The sequence below is a fragment of the Sus scrofa genome, chromosome 3, assembly GCF_000003025.6.
Source record: "Sus scrofa isolate TJ Tabasco breed Duroc chromosome 3, Sscrofa11.1, whole genome shotgun sequence".
In the NCBI taxonomy this organism is placed as follows: Eukaryota; Metazoa; Chordata; class Mammalia; order Artiodactyla; family Suidae; genus Sus; species Sus scrofa.
In genome coordinates this window covers 52695947-52712231 of record NC_010445.4, presented here as the reverse complement: position 1 = coordinate 52712231, position 16285 = coordinate 52695947, and the positions used below count along the sequence as shown (strand labels likewise).

General features: G+C 47.9%; 1 long non-coding RNA gene across 1 annotated transcript in view; it reads left to right on the top strand.

Moving 5' to 3' along the window:
• The window catches only part of LOC102161008, a 32743-nt gene continuing 28728 nt past the window's right edge, over window positions 12271–16285 (top strand). The window contains exon 1 of the long non-coding RNA XR_002342984.1: window positions 12271–12391. This is a non-coding gene — a long non-coding RNA (uncharacterized LOC102161008). The remainder of the gene's footprint in view (window positions 12392–16285) is intronic.

Genomic DNA, 16285 nt, shown 5'->3' with positions numbered 1-16285 from the left:
TGATAGGAGTTCCCGCTGTGGCACAACGGGATCAGTGGCATCTTGGAAGTGCTGGATAGCAGGCTTGATCCCTGGCCTGACACAGTGAGTTAAGGATCCAACATTGCAGCATCTGAGGCTTAAGTCGTGACTATGGCTTGGCTCTGATCCCTGGTCCAGGAGCTCCATATGCCTTGGGGTGGCCAAAAATGAAAAAATAAAGGGGTGGGGTATGATAGTCACACCCTTGCTGGGCTTTCGGGTCAAAGGAGTGCCAAAGGTAGAAGTATGGGGAACGCTGAATAGAGGCTGATCAAATACTTTGTCCCTGCAGCCTCCAAGGCCATAATCTGCATGGAGTAGAGAGGAGCCAGAACCAGGCACCCATATGCTTCAATGGGCTTAATGCAGGTACTGGAGGGAAGCCAGGCAATCGACTGCTTGTTCCTTTTGAAAATGCAAAAGCTGGAGTTCCTGCTGTGGTACAATGGGTAGTGGTCTGGCTTGTCTCTGTGGAGGTGCTGGTTCAATCCCCAGCCCGGCACAGTGGGTTAAGGATCTGACATTGCTGCAGCTGTGGTGTAGGTCACAGCTCTGGCTTAGATTTGATCCCTGGCCAGGGGACTTCCATATGCCAAAGTGGCCAAAAAAGAAAAAGAAGGCAAAAAAAAGAAAATACAAGAGAATCTGTGAAAAGTCTGCATGGGTGCCAGCCTGGAGAAGAAGGGGGGTGGTGGAAGGAGATGAGGGAACTTGAAGAGAGCAAATGGTAGCTGAGAGCCAGGTGGGGCAGGGCCGGAAGAGGGCTGTGCTTGGATCTGTCTGCCTGTCTGTTCTGCCTTCACTCTCTGCCCATTAGAGTCTGGCTGCCAAGAGAAAAGCCTCTAGGGCTTGCATCTTGGAAAAGCCTCACTTGTCCGGACAAAGCCACCATCTTAGGCCCTGGACCACCTGGCCAGGTTAGCAGGATGAGGTCTGAGTTCTCAGGATTGAGGTGGCTCCTCCCCAGAAGCTCTCCTCTGTGGGTCCTTAGGTGGGCCTTCATTTCTGCTGCAGAAACGATGACAAGTTTGGGTTTCACACAGATGGCAGTGTCAGCTTTGGAGATAAATGGCGGGCAGGACAATGATAATTTGAGGTCCTGATGCCTAAAGCATCTCTGTCACAGCTCCTCCCCAGTGCCGGTTCCCACACACCAGGCTTGGAGATGCCTTGTTGGGCTTTGCAGCCTCTCAGCAGTCCCAGCCTATGAGGCTACAGCAAACAGAGGAAGCATTCGCTCTGGAATCAGGTGGGCCAGTCACTCCAGCTCAGCCGGCTTCCCCACCTTAAGTGAGCCCAAGGTTGGAATCCCAGCCCCAGTCATAACAATATTTCACACTTGCTCATGGATGTGATGTTTTCTGACCCTCAAATCTGCTTATTTTGTCCCAACATGAAAGAGATAAAATGCATATCGTTATCCCCATTTTGCAAAGCATCTCAGGCAAACCCAGAAACTGTAAAGGCTTGGCTAGTGTAGGAAGAGCCTAAGGCTATAGGTCTAGTTCCCTGGACAGGCTGTTCTGTGTCTCTGGGTCAGTTCCTGCTTTGTAGACAGATTCATTTGCCAACTATGTTTTATGTTCAGCATTAGAAGGCAACAGCTGAGCAAGAGAACTGGCCCAGGGTCGTCCTGGTAGAGACAGAAATGGGCGGATGCATTAGGGACATGTGTGGGAGGAGTCTGGGGCAACTGTCCAGGTTGATGTGGCACCAGTTGCTCATCTGGGTTGCCCCAGCCGAGGGCCAGGGGAAAGTAGAAAGAGTCTGAGTCGGATTTTTCACCTACTGAGTTTGCAGTGTTTGCGGCATCCAGGGTCCTGGGCCTGGATCTCATCAGAGAGCAGGGGGCTGGAGGTGTGATGGTGGGAGTCACTGTGTGGCTGGTGGTGGGCTCAGTGGGTGTGGACAATGAGCCGAGTAAGGAGGGAAGAGGGAGACGTTGGGGGCCTTGAAAAGGAGTCAGGGGTGGAGGAGGAAAAGCAGACAGTGTCAGAAGACAGAATAGTGTGTTGAGGTGTGTGTGAATTTTCGGGACTCCTGAGATAGACCTGTCTGGAGGGTCACCTCCCTCACCTCCAGCCCTGACAATGGGACGCTGGGGCCTTCTAGGTGATGGGCGACCCCCTTTATGAGCGCTGACTTACTAAGGCCTCACAGGACACTGTGCACTACTTTCCCCTTCTTCAGAGGAGGAAACCAAGGCACCCAGAGGGTCAGGGACTCTCTCTGGTCACCGGCCAATAAGTAGAGGTCTCAGGATTCAGCCTACTTTTTGCAGGCTCCCCTTTAGACTGGACAGATCCAGCATCAGACAGTTTGCAATTGCCAAACTTCATCTTTAGTAATAAAAACAGCTCCGGCTGCAAACACGAGGTATGAGCCAATCTCCTCGAGCCTTTGGTTAAGACAGTGATGCAATCTTGGTTCTTTTCTTTCTTTCTTTCTTTCTTTTTTTTTTTTTTTTTTTTTTAATTGCTTTGTCACCGTCTGGGATCATTCCCAAGCTCTGGGAGGCTTTGAAGAACCTCCTGAATTCACGGTCTCTGCCCAGAGACCCCTGGGTCACTTGGGTCCTTCTCTCTCTCCCCAGTGGTGGCAGGAAGACTAGGGCCAGATCCACGGTGGAAGTTGGGCTGGCCATCCCCTCACGCAGCAGCTAGGCTTCCTGACCTGCCTCATTTGAACTAGTTTCAGCATGACCTAAGCAAGAAGGCACTAACATTGGGAGCATCTCAATGATTTTTGGTATGACCTTGACAACTCTTAACAAGCTGTCCTGGAGTTCCTGTTGTGGCACAGCAGAAACGAATATGACTAGGAACCATGAGGTTGTGGGTTCAATCCCTGGCCTCACTCACTGGGTTAAGGATCAGGCATTACCGTGAGCTGTAGGTCTTGGGACGCAGCTCGGATCCTGCGTTGCTGTGGCTGTGGTGTACACCGGCAGCTACAGCTCTGATTTGACCCCTAGCCTGGGAACCTCCATATGTCATGGCTGTGGCCCTAAAAACATAAAAACCAAAAAAAAAAAAAAAAAAAGCTATCCTTAAGCACCCTTCAACCACTCTAACATTGGGGTTCCCACTGTTCCCCATTGGGATTAGTGGCATCTCTGCCGTGCCAGGATGTGAGTTCAATCCCTGGCCCGGAGCAGTGGGTTAAAGGATCCTGCATTGCTATGGCTGCAGTGTAGGTTGCAGTTAAGGCTCAGATCTGATCCCTGGCCCAGATTCTATGGGGCAGCCATGAAAGAAAAAAAACAAAAACAAAAAAAACGCTTCAACTTTGATGACCAACCTCTCTGCTGCTATGCCCCTCACAATTTCAGAGTCTCTTTAAAAGTTTGAAAACCTGCATTTTAAATGAGGAAAAAAAAAAACCTTGATATATGCAACCAATCTTGTCTTCCACCAAACTAAACAGGAGTTTCTCTTTGGCTTCATCAAATCCCAGGACTGGGGATATTTTATTCCCTTTGTATCCAAATAACCCTGTGTGATTTGGTGCACAGCCGTGAGTTTATTATCATGAAATATAAATGTGTTGAAAACATCAAATTGTAATTGTGCAGGCTCCTCTAATAGCCTATTGGAAGGGCCTTCACTTCAGAAATGACACGCTTTGGGGAAGAACTTCCCCTTTCGAAAAACCACATAAATTCCCCACCCGTTCCCCTTCCAACACTTAGGCGGTCTGCTTACGTAGTATTTTTCTGTGCCACTTCCACTGACGCTTTCCATCAAACATTTCTGAGCTCTGCAAAATGCGGTGGAATGCAGTCCCATCAAAGCAGAGTGGCTCTGGTTCTTTTTCTCTGCTCTTAAGGTTACCCATTCACTGTTTCCACCCTTCGGCTCATGGCAGTCAGGATTTGTCTGGAAAAGGTACCTGCCCCATGACCAGAACCCAGAGGGAAACGTGTTTGCCTTTGCATTGATGCCATGATTCTGTGACTTGCGTAGTTTAAAAAGAAAGCAACTGGGTTTTGCAACTGTATTCTTTGTAGAAATCTGGCCTTTGGTTGGATTGACTCATCTCACCAAACAATTAATCCCACGTTGCTTACTCTGCTCATTCACTCTCAGCAACAAATTGTAAGCAAAGCTTGCAAAACTTCTCTGAAGTCTCACCTGGGCTCAGTCTGGCTGCTGACCCTTTCTCTGGATTGATGTTCATCCTGGTGATTCTCAACTACAAGTCTGATTTCCTGGTCCTTCCTCTCTGAGTATCTGAAGGGGCTGTGGAAGCAGAGGACCTGGGTGCAAATTCCTGCTATACCACCATCTAAGCCAGAAACTTTCGTGGAGTGTCTTCCATGACCTCTTGTCCCCCTTTGCCCCCCATAGCCAATCAGTCCCCAAGTCTCATCCACTCTGCCTCTTGAATACCACTCAACTCCCCCCACTTCTTTCCAAGCCCACCACCACACTCTGGCTCAGCCTCCGTCACCCAGAGCCTCCTCTCCCAAGTAGCCTCCTTGCCTCCACATGTGGGGTCAATCCATATAAGGGCTCCTTTAAAATGCAAACTTGACTGTAGCCCCCTCCTGCTTGATACCCCTTAAGGCTGTCCATCACGTGTAGGTTACAACAGAGGCCCCCCCATGAGGAGACCTGGCTCTGCCTGCCTTCCCAGGCCTGCTTCCCCAACTCCCACCATCCTGGGCAACTGGAGCCTCTCACCCACAGTGAGCTAAAGCACTTCTCCCTGCCCGCCTCTGGGCATCACCTTGTTACTGCCCAGCGTATGTACTTGGCTCAATCAATGGACGTTGATAAGTCAGTCAAGAAATCCAAGCAAGACTTTATTGGGGCCCCTGCTGTAGCAGGGGGAGCAAAAACAAACCAGAGGTTCCCCTGCTCACTGCCCAATGGGGTGGAGCAGCTTCCTTATATGGGCTAAGGGTAGGGGCAAGTCCAGGGGTGGGGCCAGAGGGATGCCCATCCCTTTAGTGCTGTTGTGGGCAGGGGTGCACTAATACCCTGATTTTGCTTCCGGCTCTTCAGAGGTGACATTGGGGTTTTTTTGGTCTTTTTTTCATTTTTTTTTTAAGGCCACACCCATCGTATATGGAAGTTCCCAGGCCACAGGTCACACCCGAGCCACAGCTGCCAGCCTACACCACAGCTCACAGCAATGCCAGATCCTTAACCCACTGAGCAAGGCCAGGGATCAAACCCGAGCCCTCATGGATACTAGTCTGGTTTGTTACCACTGAGCCACAACAGGAACTCCTTTATTTGGTCTTTTTACATCTTGTCTATAACTTGCCCCATGCATGCTCCCAGTTATTTTTAGTCCCTTCTAGTTTCTTTGTATTTTGTTGCTTGAGGAGATCTTTGTCTAGGTGTAAGCCCTGCAGCAAAGGGTCCCAGATCCCCACTCCCGGCCTGTCTCATCTTCTGGTCCTTTTCACGGGGTTCCTGGTTATCCCAGCACAACAGAGTTTACGGCCCCTAGAAACCTACGCTAGGTCCTTACCCCTCACCCCACCCCGCCCCTACTCACTCCTCCAGGCCCCCTGAGGGTGTCTCCCGAGCGCCCCAGACAGCCTACACTTGATGGACTTTCTCTCTGGATCTACCTCGTCTTTCAGGCTGACATCCTTGTGGATAAAAACAAGCCGTGGGTTCTTTTCCTGTATCTCCAAGACATTATCTGTCACAAAGCAGGTGTTCAGTGCACGCTTGTTCCTTGGTGAGATTCAAGGTGGTTCTTAGGGTACTGGATTCCATCTGCATCCCATAGAAACCTCCATTTAGGTTTCCACAAATATTAGATTCAGATGTCTCTTCTTTTGCTTTTTGCTTTTTTTTAGGGCCACACTGTGGCATATGTAAGTTCCCAGGCTAGGGGTCGAATCGGAGCTACAGCTGTCGGCCTATGCCACGGTCACAGTCACACCAGATCAGAGCCGAGTCTGCAGCCTACACCACAGCTTGTGGCAACACTGTATCCTTAACCCACTGATGAGGCCAGAGATGGAACCAGCATCCTCATGAATACTAGTCAGGTGTATTACTGCTGAGCCACAACGGTAACTCCCAGATTTCATTTTTAAAAGATTGTTAAGTTATTCTGTGTATTGTAGTGGCTTTTTATTATTATTTTGTCTTTTTTGGGGCCACACCTGCGGCATATGGAAGTTCCCAGGATAGGGGTCAAATCGGAGCTGCACCTCCCGGCCTACTCCACAGTCACAGCCACAAGGCCAGATCTGAGCCGCGTCTGCAAACCACACTATAGCTCACAGCAACGCTGGATACTTAACCCACTGAGCGAGGCCAGGGATCAAAGCTGTGTCCTCAGGGATACTAGTCAGTTTTGTTACTGCTGAGCCACAACAGGAACACCTGCATATTGAATGATTTAAATATGTTTTTGACAAACATGTGACACCCTGCAGATCTGCAAGCTAAATATGTTGTAAAGAAAAATTATTTTTGTAGGCTCTGAGTACATCTATCATTCTCTGATTCCTTAAATCCCCAGGTTATAAGTCTGGTTGTTTTTCTGTTTTTTGTTTTTAACTGTTACAGCTTACAGCCTTTTATCTGTGTGCATTAAGAATTTTTTATTACAGTATGACCAAAGCAAACGGCAGAAATAAACTAGACCCCGAGGCTGGCATCAGATTGCAGTGGTTCCCCATAACCACGGTTTCTATTTTTCCCCATTTATTAAAGCAGCATGTCATTCTCACTGGCTGGTTTCACAATGTGCAAGTGCCACAGGTCTCAAGTTAGAATGGAAATGTAGCCCCATAAAAGGTACCATTAGCCCCTTGATATTTGAGGAATTTCTCTAAGACGTTGTTTGAAAGGTGGGCTTAGCCATTTCTTTAAACTTTGGAAACCACGGGGCCAGGGGAAGCAGGGGAAGCAGGGTGCCCGGGGCTGAGGCTGCCCAGACATTCAACATTCAGTTCCCAAGAAAATGAGGCAACTGCCTGGAGGCTGGGAGGGGAGGGCAATGGAAGAGCTGCGGGAACTAGGAAGCACTGGTCAGGGTTCCACCAAGGAATGGGGAAGCAGGGAGAGCTGCTCTGCATCCCTGTAGGGGCCCCCCTCCCACCTCCTCTAGCACCCCTAAGCTCAAGGTCTGTAGGTCACTGCCTGCCTCATAGCAGCGTCTGCCCTGCTGGAGGGGAAGTGATGGAGGAAGAGGTACTCCCAGCCCACAAGCTGCCGGCTGGGAGGACAGTCCCACCCCTCCACGTCTGCAGGGGGAGTTCCCAAGGGATGGGGGTGAGGCGATGCGGAGTCTCAGGCTCTTCACAGGAACAGGTGGAGCTGAATGGGGGAGGGGGGGCACCAGACCTTGGCGGCAGCACAAAGATCCCTTCCTGCTCCTTCTGGATGTCATGCCGGGCCGGTGCTGTGGGTCAGCTGTCCACCCGGGCTTGGTGCCCTTCACCCGGGGTCCCAGGGAGTTTCCTTCTTCCTCCTTTAACAAATGGAGACTTGGACCTTTCTCTGGGGTTTCCACAGCTGTGCTTGCCCCTAAATACTACTCTTGGTTCCAGGTTCCCCCCATCCTATCTCGTTCCTGCCCTTCAAACTGAAACTTCTTGAAAATAAGGATTCTCTGGCCCTAACCATCAGCTCGCATCCCCACGCCCTGGTCTTCCCCTGCTGCAGCAGTGACATCATTCTCAAAGGTCACCAGTGACTTCCTGGTGTTAAGCCCAGCAGCTTTCTGAAATCCCGCATCCTCACAGACAACGGCAGCCACCCCCCCTGCTGGAGACGCTCCATGCTTTTGGGACTTGACCTCCTGCTTCCACCTCCACCTCTCTGACCACTTCTGGCCAGTGGCCAAGGACTTTTCTACCTCTCATTCTTGAGAAAGACAGCTGTGTATGATAGGGCTGCTGGACCAGGGACCACAGGGTATAGGTGTAGGGGGTTAAACAACAGAAGTTTATTCTCAGTCTTGGAAGCTGGAAGTCTGAGGTCACTATGCCAGCAGGTGGGTTACTCCAGAGGCCTCCTTCCTTGGCGTGTAGACGGCCGTCTTCTCCTTGTGTCTTCACATGGTCCTTACCATGTGTGACTGTCTCCTAGTCTCCACTTCTTCCTTTTTTTTTTTAGAGCTAAATCCATGGCATATGGAAGTTCCCAGGCTAGGGGTTGAATCGGAGCTACAGCTGCCCACCTACCCCACAGCCACAGCAATGTGGGATCTGAACCATGTCTGCAACCTATGCCACAGCTCATGGCAATGCTGGATCCTTAGCCCACTGAGTGAGGCCAGGAATCAAACCTGCATCCTCATGGTTACAAGTCAGATTTGTTTCCGCCGAGCCCCAATGGGAACTCCCAACAGAGCATTTTTTTAAATTGAAGTATAGTTGATATATATATTCTTTTTCAGATTCTTTTCCATCATAGATTATTATAGGATATTAAACATAATTTCCTGTGCTATATAGTAGGACCTTGTGGCTTACCTATTTGCTATATAATCGTGTGTATCTGCTCATCCCAAACTCCTAATTTATCCCTCCCCACTCTTTCCCCTTTGGTAACTCTAAGTTTGTTTTCTACATCTGTGAGTCTGTTTCTATTTTGTAAATAAGTTTGTTTGTACCATTTGTTTAGATTCCACATGTAAGTCATATCATAAGGTATTTGTCTTTTTCTGACTTCATTTAGTATGAGAATCTCCAGGTCTAGCCATGGTGCCGCAAATAACATCGTATCATTCTTTTTTTATAGCTGAGTAGTAGCTGAAACCAAGCCCAGGGCCCTTTAGAGACAGTCAACAGCTCTTAAGCAGACCAGCCCCATCCTCATTACCCCTCCCAGGTCCCCTGCACCCACCCCCCTGTCTGTCCTGGGTTTCCGCCTTGGCCTCCTATGACCCCGCATCTGTCCTCCTTCCCTCCCACCTCCTGCCTGTCACCTCCTTGCATGGCATTTGCACCTGGTATCCTCTGCTCAAAGCCTCTGGCAGGTCCTCCCTTCCTCCCCAACTGGGCACAGCCTCTTCAGGACAGCACTTTAGGCCTCAATTTCCTGGCTGGACTCCTACTCACGCCTCAACTGGACATGAAGCTTGAGGTGAATGTTCTGGATGCTCTCCCCTGACTGTCCTCCAAGTGGCTTGTCCCCCAAGCCTCATCTCTCTGAAACCCTACCCTCTGCATCCGTGGCAGTGGAACCTCTCCAAAGGCCAAGGCCTCCCTCTTCCACGTGTTTCCTTGCCTTCCACCGGGGTTTGAGGGCTTCTTTCCGGTCAGCCCCACACATCCTGCAAGGGCTTGTGAGCTTTCAGCCTGTATGCCTCCCACACCCCCAGGGCCAGCTCTCTCTGTGCCCTGGGGCTTGGCGGGGCTGGCTGCCTTGCCCAAGCTCACTTGCATAGACAAGTGGTGGCCCAGGGCTCCACCCCAGCAGTCTGGCTCAGAAGCCGGGCCTGTCTCCTGCCTTGTGTGGCTGGTACCCCGGCATTTCTCCTGAACCCACACTAGACAATGAGCCCTTTGAAGCAAATAGAGCTTTTTCATCTTCGTTTTCCTTGAGGCACTTTCTTTGTCTCTGTATTCAGCCCATATTCTTTCTGTGATACAGCAGGATGTTTTGAAACACTGGGTTCGCCCAGGAAGATGCAGTGACAAAATACCTTACTTTACATTTCCAAAAATGCAGCCAATTAAGGACTCTTGGGCCTGACAACAGCCCCTTTCAAAAGCAATGTCCTTTGGTGACCATTTATGGACTATGAGTTCATCCAACACACCTGACTTATGAATTGGTAGATTCAGCTCTGCGCTGGTTGCCTTCTTTCCATCCAAATGAGAGGCCCCACCCCCACCCCTGGCTGGGGGCAGTAGGTCTCTGATGGGAGGGAGGTGGGCTGGCTCCCCACTTACCCTTTTGTTGGGTTTGGTGTTACGCGCTGTCCCCACTTCAAACTCCCTCTCACCCCAGGCTAGGTTCTCAACAGTAAAGGAGAAAACCAGATTTCTTAGTCTTCTGGTATTTTCTTACTTCTCACTGGCACAGTGAGAGAGGGAATGGGGGAAGGGGAAGGGAGGAATAGCCAGCTTCTTTCAGAACCTCTGTGAGGCCCAGATGGCAGTGGTTCTTGTCTCTGTTGCATAGTGCCTTTCCTGCCCTAGAACTAGTGATGCAGCTAATGAAAGCTGAGGGGGTTAGACAGAGGGGCCCATGGTCCACAGAGAGTTAGGGGATGTGCCACTATGAATGTATCATAAAACAATGTTGAACGACGTGCAGAGTGTTCACCATCTATGACTGAGTGAAGGAAAAAATGGATTCCAGGGCAGGATGTGTAATAGAATCTCATTCTGCTAGTTTTATATTTAAGTAAACATACATGTATTATATTTCACTCATACGCGTTGGAGAAAATACTCATTGTAAAAAGAAAGACAAACTTTCCAAAGATATTCACCAAAATGGTTTCAGTATCTGGGTAGCAAATTTGGGGTGAAATTGTCTTTTGAAGGATAGTTGATTTACAATGTTGGGTTAACGTCTGTACAGCAAAGTGATTCAATTATAGGTATATATGCGTTCTTTTTAATATTCTCTTCTATTATGGTTTATCTCAGGATATGGAATGTAGTTCCCTGTGCTATACAGTAGGACCTTGGGTTTTTTTAATTTTTATTTTATTTTTTTGCTTTTTAGGGCTGCACCCACATCATATAGAGGTTCCCAAGCCAGAGGTCTAATCAGAGCTACAGCTGCCATCCTGTGCCACAGCCACAGCATCGCCAAATCCGAGCCGCATCTGCGACCTACACCAAAGCTCATGGCAACGCTGGATCCTTAACCCACTGAGCGAGGCCAGGGATCGAACCTGCAACCTCATGTCTCCTTGTTGGATTCGTTTCCGCTGTGCCACACAGGAATGCTGAACCTTGTTGTTTATCCATTCTATATGCAATAGTTTGTATCTGCTAATCCCAAACCTTAAATTTAAGATTAAATTTCCTACACGTAAGGGGCAGTACTTTGGTACATGGGTGTTTTGCACTGAGTCAGAAGCTTACCAGCAAGTCTGCATCTGGCACGCAGGCTTCCTCCTCTGGGGGCCTCTCCTTACCTCACACAGCTCCCCTCTGGATGCTGTGTCAGGAGAAGCAGGAGGAACTCGGTGCCACCTACGGCTCTTCCCTGTGGTCTGCAGGCATGTGACTGCCTTTGGGGCCAGGAGCTTAGTCAGGGACGCACCACTTCCCCTCTCGGCGGGAATTCCAGGGCTGAGGTGCTAATGTGATGTGACCTGCAAGGGCGTGACAGGCCCAAAGGAAAAGGGAATTGAGCAGTGCTGTCCTGATTCACCGTCTGGTCTTGCCACCGCAGTGCTCTGCTTGCTGGGGTTGACTTTGCCACCCTTGGGGCTGGGTTTCAGCCCAGGGCTCCCTGCTGGTCCCTTCCTGGGACCAGGGGAGGTAGGACAGGGAGCAATGGCTCAGAGGGGCTCCTCTGCCCTGCCAGCCAAGGCCCCCTCCCTGGCCCCTTTTTTTTTTTTTTTTTTTGACTGCCCATACATACAGGGTTCCCAGGCCAGGGATCAGAGCTGCAGTTGTGACCTAGGCTGCAGGAGCGGCAAGGCCAGATCCTTTAACCCACTGTGCCGGCCAGGGATGGAACCTGTGTTGTGATGCTGCACAGACTCAGCAGTCCCGTTGTGCCACAGCGGAAACTTATTCCCTGGCCCACATGCTCCTCTATTGCAAAAGTCCATCAGCTGCCCTGCTCCTGACCTATTCTCTGCCCACCCAGAGCCAGCACACTGGCATTCCAGATATGCTGCTGTGTGACCAGATCGTCATACTGCTGAGTGCCGCCCTGATCCTCACCGCCCTGATCCACGCCTCTGCTGAGACAGAGATCTCTCCCTGCCCCCTACCTTCTCCCTCCCTGTGCTGGAAACCCAGCCTAGGGGACCAGAGGGAGAGCACTTCAAAGAACACCCCATTCCCCCACCCCACACCCCCTGCTTCAAATAAAGCAAGAACACAATGAAATCAAGCCCAGGGCATTTGAAGAGATAGACACTGTATCCTACTTGTCCCTGATGGCCCCTTGGGAACCAAGGCCTGCCAGGTCTGTGCCTGCCCCTCATTCGGCCTGGGCAGCCCTTCCCCCCACTTGCTCTGTCCCCTCCTTCTGCACAAAGCCCTCCCAGCCCAAGTCAGCTGGCAAAAGCTGCCCCTGCCAGCACTGATATGATGAGCTCACTGTTCATCCCTTTATATCTTATCTCCTCCCAGACATAAGCTCTCGGAAGATTGAAAGCAATTCCTGGATGCAGCAAAACGCACTGGTCTCGGCACTGCGATGATGGCAAATGCCTGGCTCACCCAGAAGAAGTTTTCAGACCCTGGGTAAGTTGCTGGAACTGCTTCCGGGCTTGGTTATCTCCTCTGTCCATTAGGCCACAGTCATCTCTACCTCTCAGGATGGTGGAAAGATGAAATGAGACACATGTAAGAGTTCTGGTAACATAGTTATTTCCTGAATATTTAACACCTTGCCATCTTTCCCAGTACTTAGGGCAGGGCCTTCCATGTAGCAAATGTTCAATCAGTGTTTGTTGATTGACAAGCCTTCCATGTAGCAAATGTTCAATCAGTGTTTGTTGATTGACAAATGGTGACTTACCCTCCCTTCCTCCCAAGTCTTTTCTTTGTTTTTTTTTTGCTATACGCGTAGCATGTAGAAGTTCATGGACCAGGGATTGAACCCCCACCACAGCTGCAGCAATGCCAGATCCTTAACTGGCTGTACCACATGGGAACATCTTCCTCCCTGAATCTTACCTGTGTATCTCAGAGAGGTGGCCCTAAGGTCTGTGTTACGGAAGGGTTTAGATATATACCTTGATAGCTCCAAGAAATTAGAGATAAGTATTACTGCTGTTTATTTCATCCATATATAAAGAATTGTGTTGGTGTTATTCCATTGTTTTACTACACCCAGGGAAAAATAACATGAAAATAACATGTTGAAGGAATGTCTCTGCCAACCAGTCCTAATGGAGTAGGACTTGTATGACCAATGGGCAGAGTCCTTTCCACAAAAGAGAGTTAAGACAATAAGATCTACCCAGTGAAAAGTAGGTGTGGGGTCAGGAGCTTGGCCAGAAACAGATAGCATACCCAAAAGAGGTAACTGAAAAAGAGTTTGTTCAAGGGGTTTTGGGGAGTTCCCTGGTGGCCTAGTGGTTCATCGTTATCACTGCTGGGGCTAGGGTTGGATCTCTAGCCCAGAACTTCCACATGCCTCAGGTGTGGCCAAAAAAAAAAAAAAAAAAAAAAAAATGGAGGGGCTTTTTATTTACAAAGGGTAGGGAGAAACCAAAAAGGAACATAAAATACTCTGGGTTGTGATGGGGAGCTTTGGCTCTGCTAGCCCTGAAGGAGCAAAGGAAAGAAGGAGTGGCTAGTAGCCAGCAGGAGCTGTGCCTGTCTCAGGACCACCCTCTCCATCAAAGGAACGCAGACTTGACTCCTCCCCACCCCCATCTGCCCTCTGGTACCCTGCTGGGGCTTCCATTGGCTGCACCCAACCAAAAGCCAGAGGAGGGCAGGCTCTGTCCACTGAGGTTAGTCCCTGGGCATAAGAGTTGGGTGGACAGTGAATCTGAAAGGCAAATCGGGAATATCCAGCCTGACAGGAAAAGAGAAGTAGAGAGAAACTGTAGTAGCTAAGAACAAACCAAAACAGATGCTAGAAATAAATTCAAATATTTTGTTAATCATAATAAAAGTAAATAGATTAAACAGATTCTCAGACTGAAAAAAACAAAAAGACAAATGACCACAATTTCCAGTTAAAGGAGATAAACCTCCAGCGTAAAGATACTGATAGGTGGGAAATAACCAGAAGATGATGTAGCAGGTAAATACTAACCAAAGGAAGGCTTCACTTGTAATATTAATATCAAACATGAGAGAATTTAAGGCAAAAAGTTTGAATGTAAATGAAGAGGCCAACACACTGAGAAGATATAAAAATCATGAAATCATATCTACCTAATGATATAATCTTAAACACAGCTGAAAGTGATAGATTTACGTGAAAAAATTAACAGATCTACAATCATGGTAGGAGATTTTAAAGCATATCTCTCAGAAAGTGACAGATAAAGCAGACCAAATATTATAGGAAATTAAGCCCTCCTCCCAATTTGAAAAAAATTTTAAAACAAGCTCACTTTAATAGTAAGATAACATATAGGCTCCTGCACTGTCAAACAGACAACACTTTTTTTCAGGCACAATTGGGAACATTTTCACAACTTGATCACTCAGGAAGTCTCAATAAATTTTCGTGATCAATATCTTTTTTTTTTTTTGGCTTTTATCTTTTTGGGCCTCACCCACGGCATATAGAGGTTCCAAGGCTGGGGTCAAATCAGAGCTGTAGCCGTCAGCCTACACCACAGTTCACAGCAATGCCAGACTGCTGACCCACTGAGCAAGGACACAGATCGAACCCACATCCTCATGGATACTAGTCAGGTTCATTAACCACTGAGCCACGACGGGAACTCCCCTAATGATCAATATCATAAAGGTCTTGTTCTCTGAAAGCAATATAATATTAGCGATTATTAGAAATCACCAATAAAAAGATAGCCAAACCATTTCTCCCATATGTTTTGAAACCAAGTGGTACACTTCTAAAAAGTTCATGATTTCAAGATAAAATTCAAGGGGAACTATAAAACGTATAAAACTAGGAGTTCCCTGATGGTCTAGCAGTTGGGGATTTGGTGCTGTCATGGCTATGGCTTAAGTTCAACCCCTGGTCCAGGAACTTCCACATGCTATGGGTACAGCTTGAACAAACAAATAAACAATACCAAGAGTTGTAAAAATTCAACATACAACTTTTTTGGTAAGGCACCTAAAGAAGCAGTTACGGGGAAGATTAGAGCCTTAAATATGTGTATTAGAAAACAAAAACTACTAAATTAATAAGCTGGGAGTTAACCTCACAAAGCTAGGAAAAAATAATAGTGAATTTAGTATTTACCCTAAGGAATGTTACATTTCAATTGGATTACGTATATATATATTCTTTTCATACAATGTACAGCAAATTGATAATGTGCTCTTTTTCTGTTGCTATAGTGGTTTTGCTTTCTTCGACTTAGCATATTATTAAATGCTCAATACATGCTTGATGAATGAATGAATGGGTGAATGCCCAAGAAAATTCCCATTTTCTAGTAACCACATTAAAATATGTAAAAACATGGAGTTCCCACTGTGGCACAAGGAATCAGCGGCATCTCTGCAGCACCAGGACACAGGTTCGATGTCTAGCCCAGTACAGTGGGTTAACCAATCTATCGTTGCCACAGCTGTAGTGCAGGTTGCAACTATGACTCAGAGCTGACCCCCTGGCCCAGGAACTCCATGTGCCTCGGGGTGGCCAAAAAAAAGAAAAGAAAAAAAAATGTAAAAACACATGAACTTAATTTTAATAATATATTTAAATTTCCAATACATATGATCACTTCACAACATAAAGAAATCATGGAGACATTTTACATTCTTTTATCTTCCTAAGCCTTAGTATATCTCAGTTCAGATGCTTAATTTTCATCAGAAATGCTTGATTGGTTTCTGGATTTTATAAAATTCACCACTGAAAAATATTTTCCCGTACTCAAGTTGTTTGAAACTTACTTCAAAGTTTTTTAATAACTGAATTGTCAGTTTTTTAATATAAATATTAAAATTAAATAAAAACAAAAATTCAGGATTTCCTGCCTTGGTGCAGAGGGTTAAGAGTCTGACTGCAGAGGCTCAGCTCACGGCAGAAGTGCAGGTATGATCCTGGCCCAGTGCAGTGGGTTGGAGGATCCGGCGTTACTGCAGCTATAGTGTGGGTCGCAGCTATAGCTCAGATTCAATCCCTGGCCAGGAACTTCTGTATGCCATAAAATAAAAAGAAAAAAGAAAAATTCAGTTCTTTAGTCCTAATGGGCACCTTTTAAATGTTCAATAGCCAAAGGAACCAGAGGCTACAATATCGAGCAGCATATGTCTTGTCCGTCTAGACATTCATGCGGTAAGGATGGCCCTTTCAGGAGTTCCCTTCATGGCTCAGCAGTTAACAAACCTGACCATGATCCATGAGGATGCAGGTTGGATCCCTGGCCTCGCTCATTGGGTTAAGGATCCGGTGTTGCCATGAGCTGTCGTATAGGTGGCAGATGCAGCTCAGATCCCACGTCACTGTGGCTGTGGCATAGGCCAAAGGCT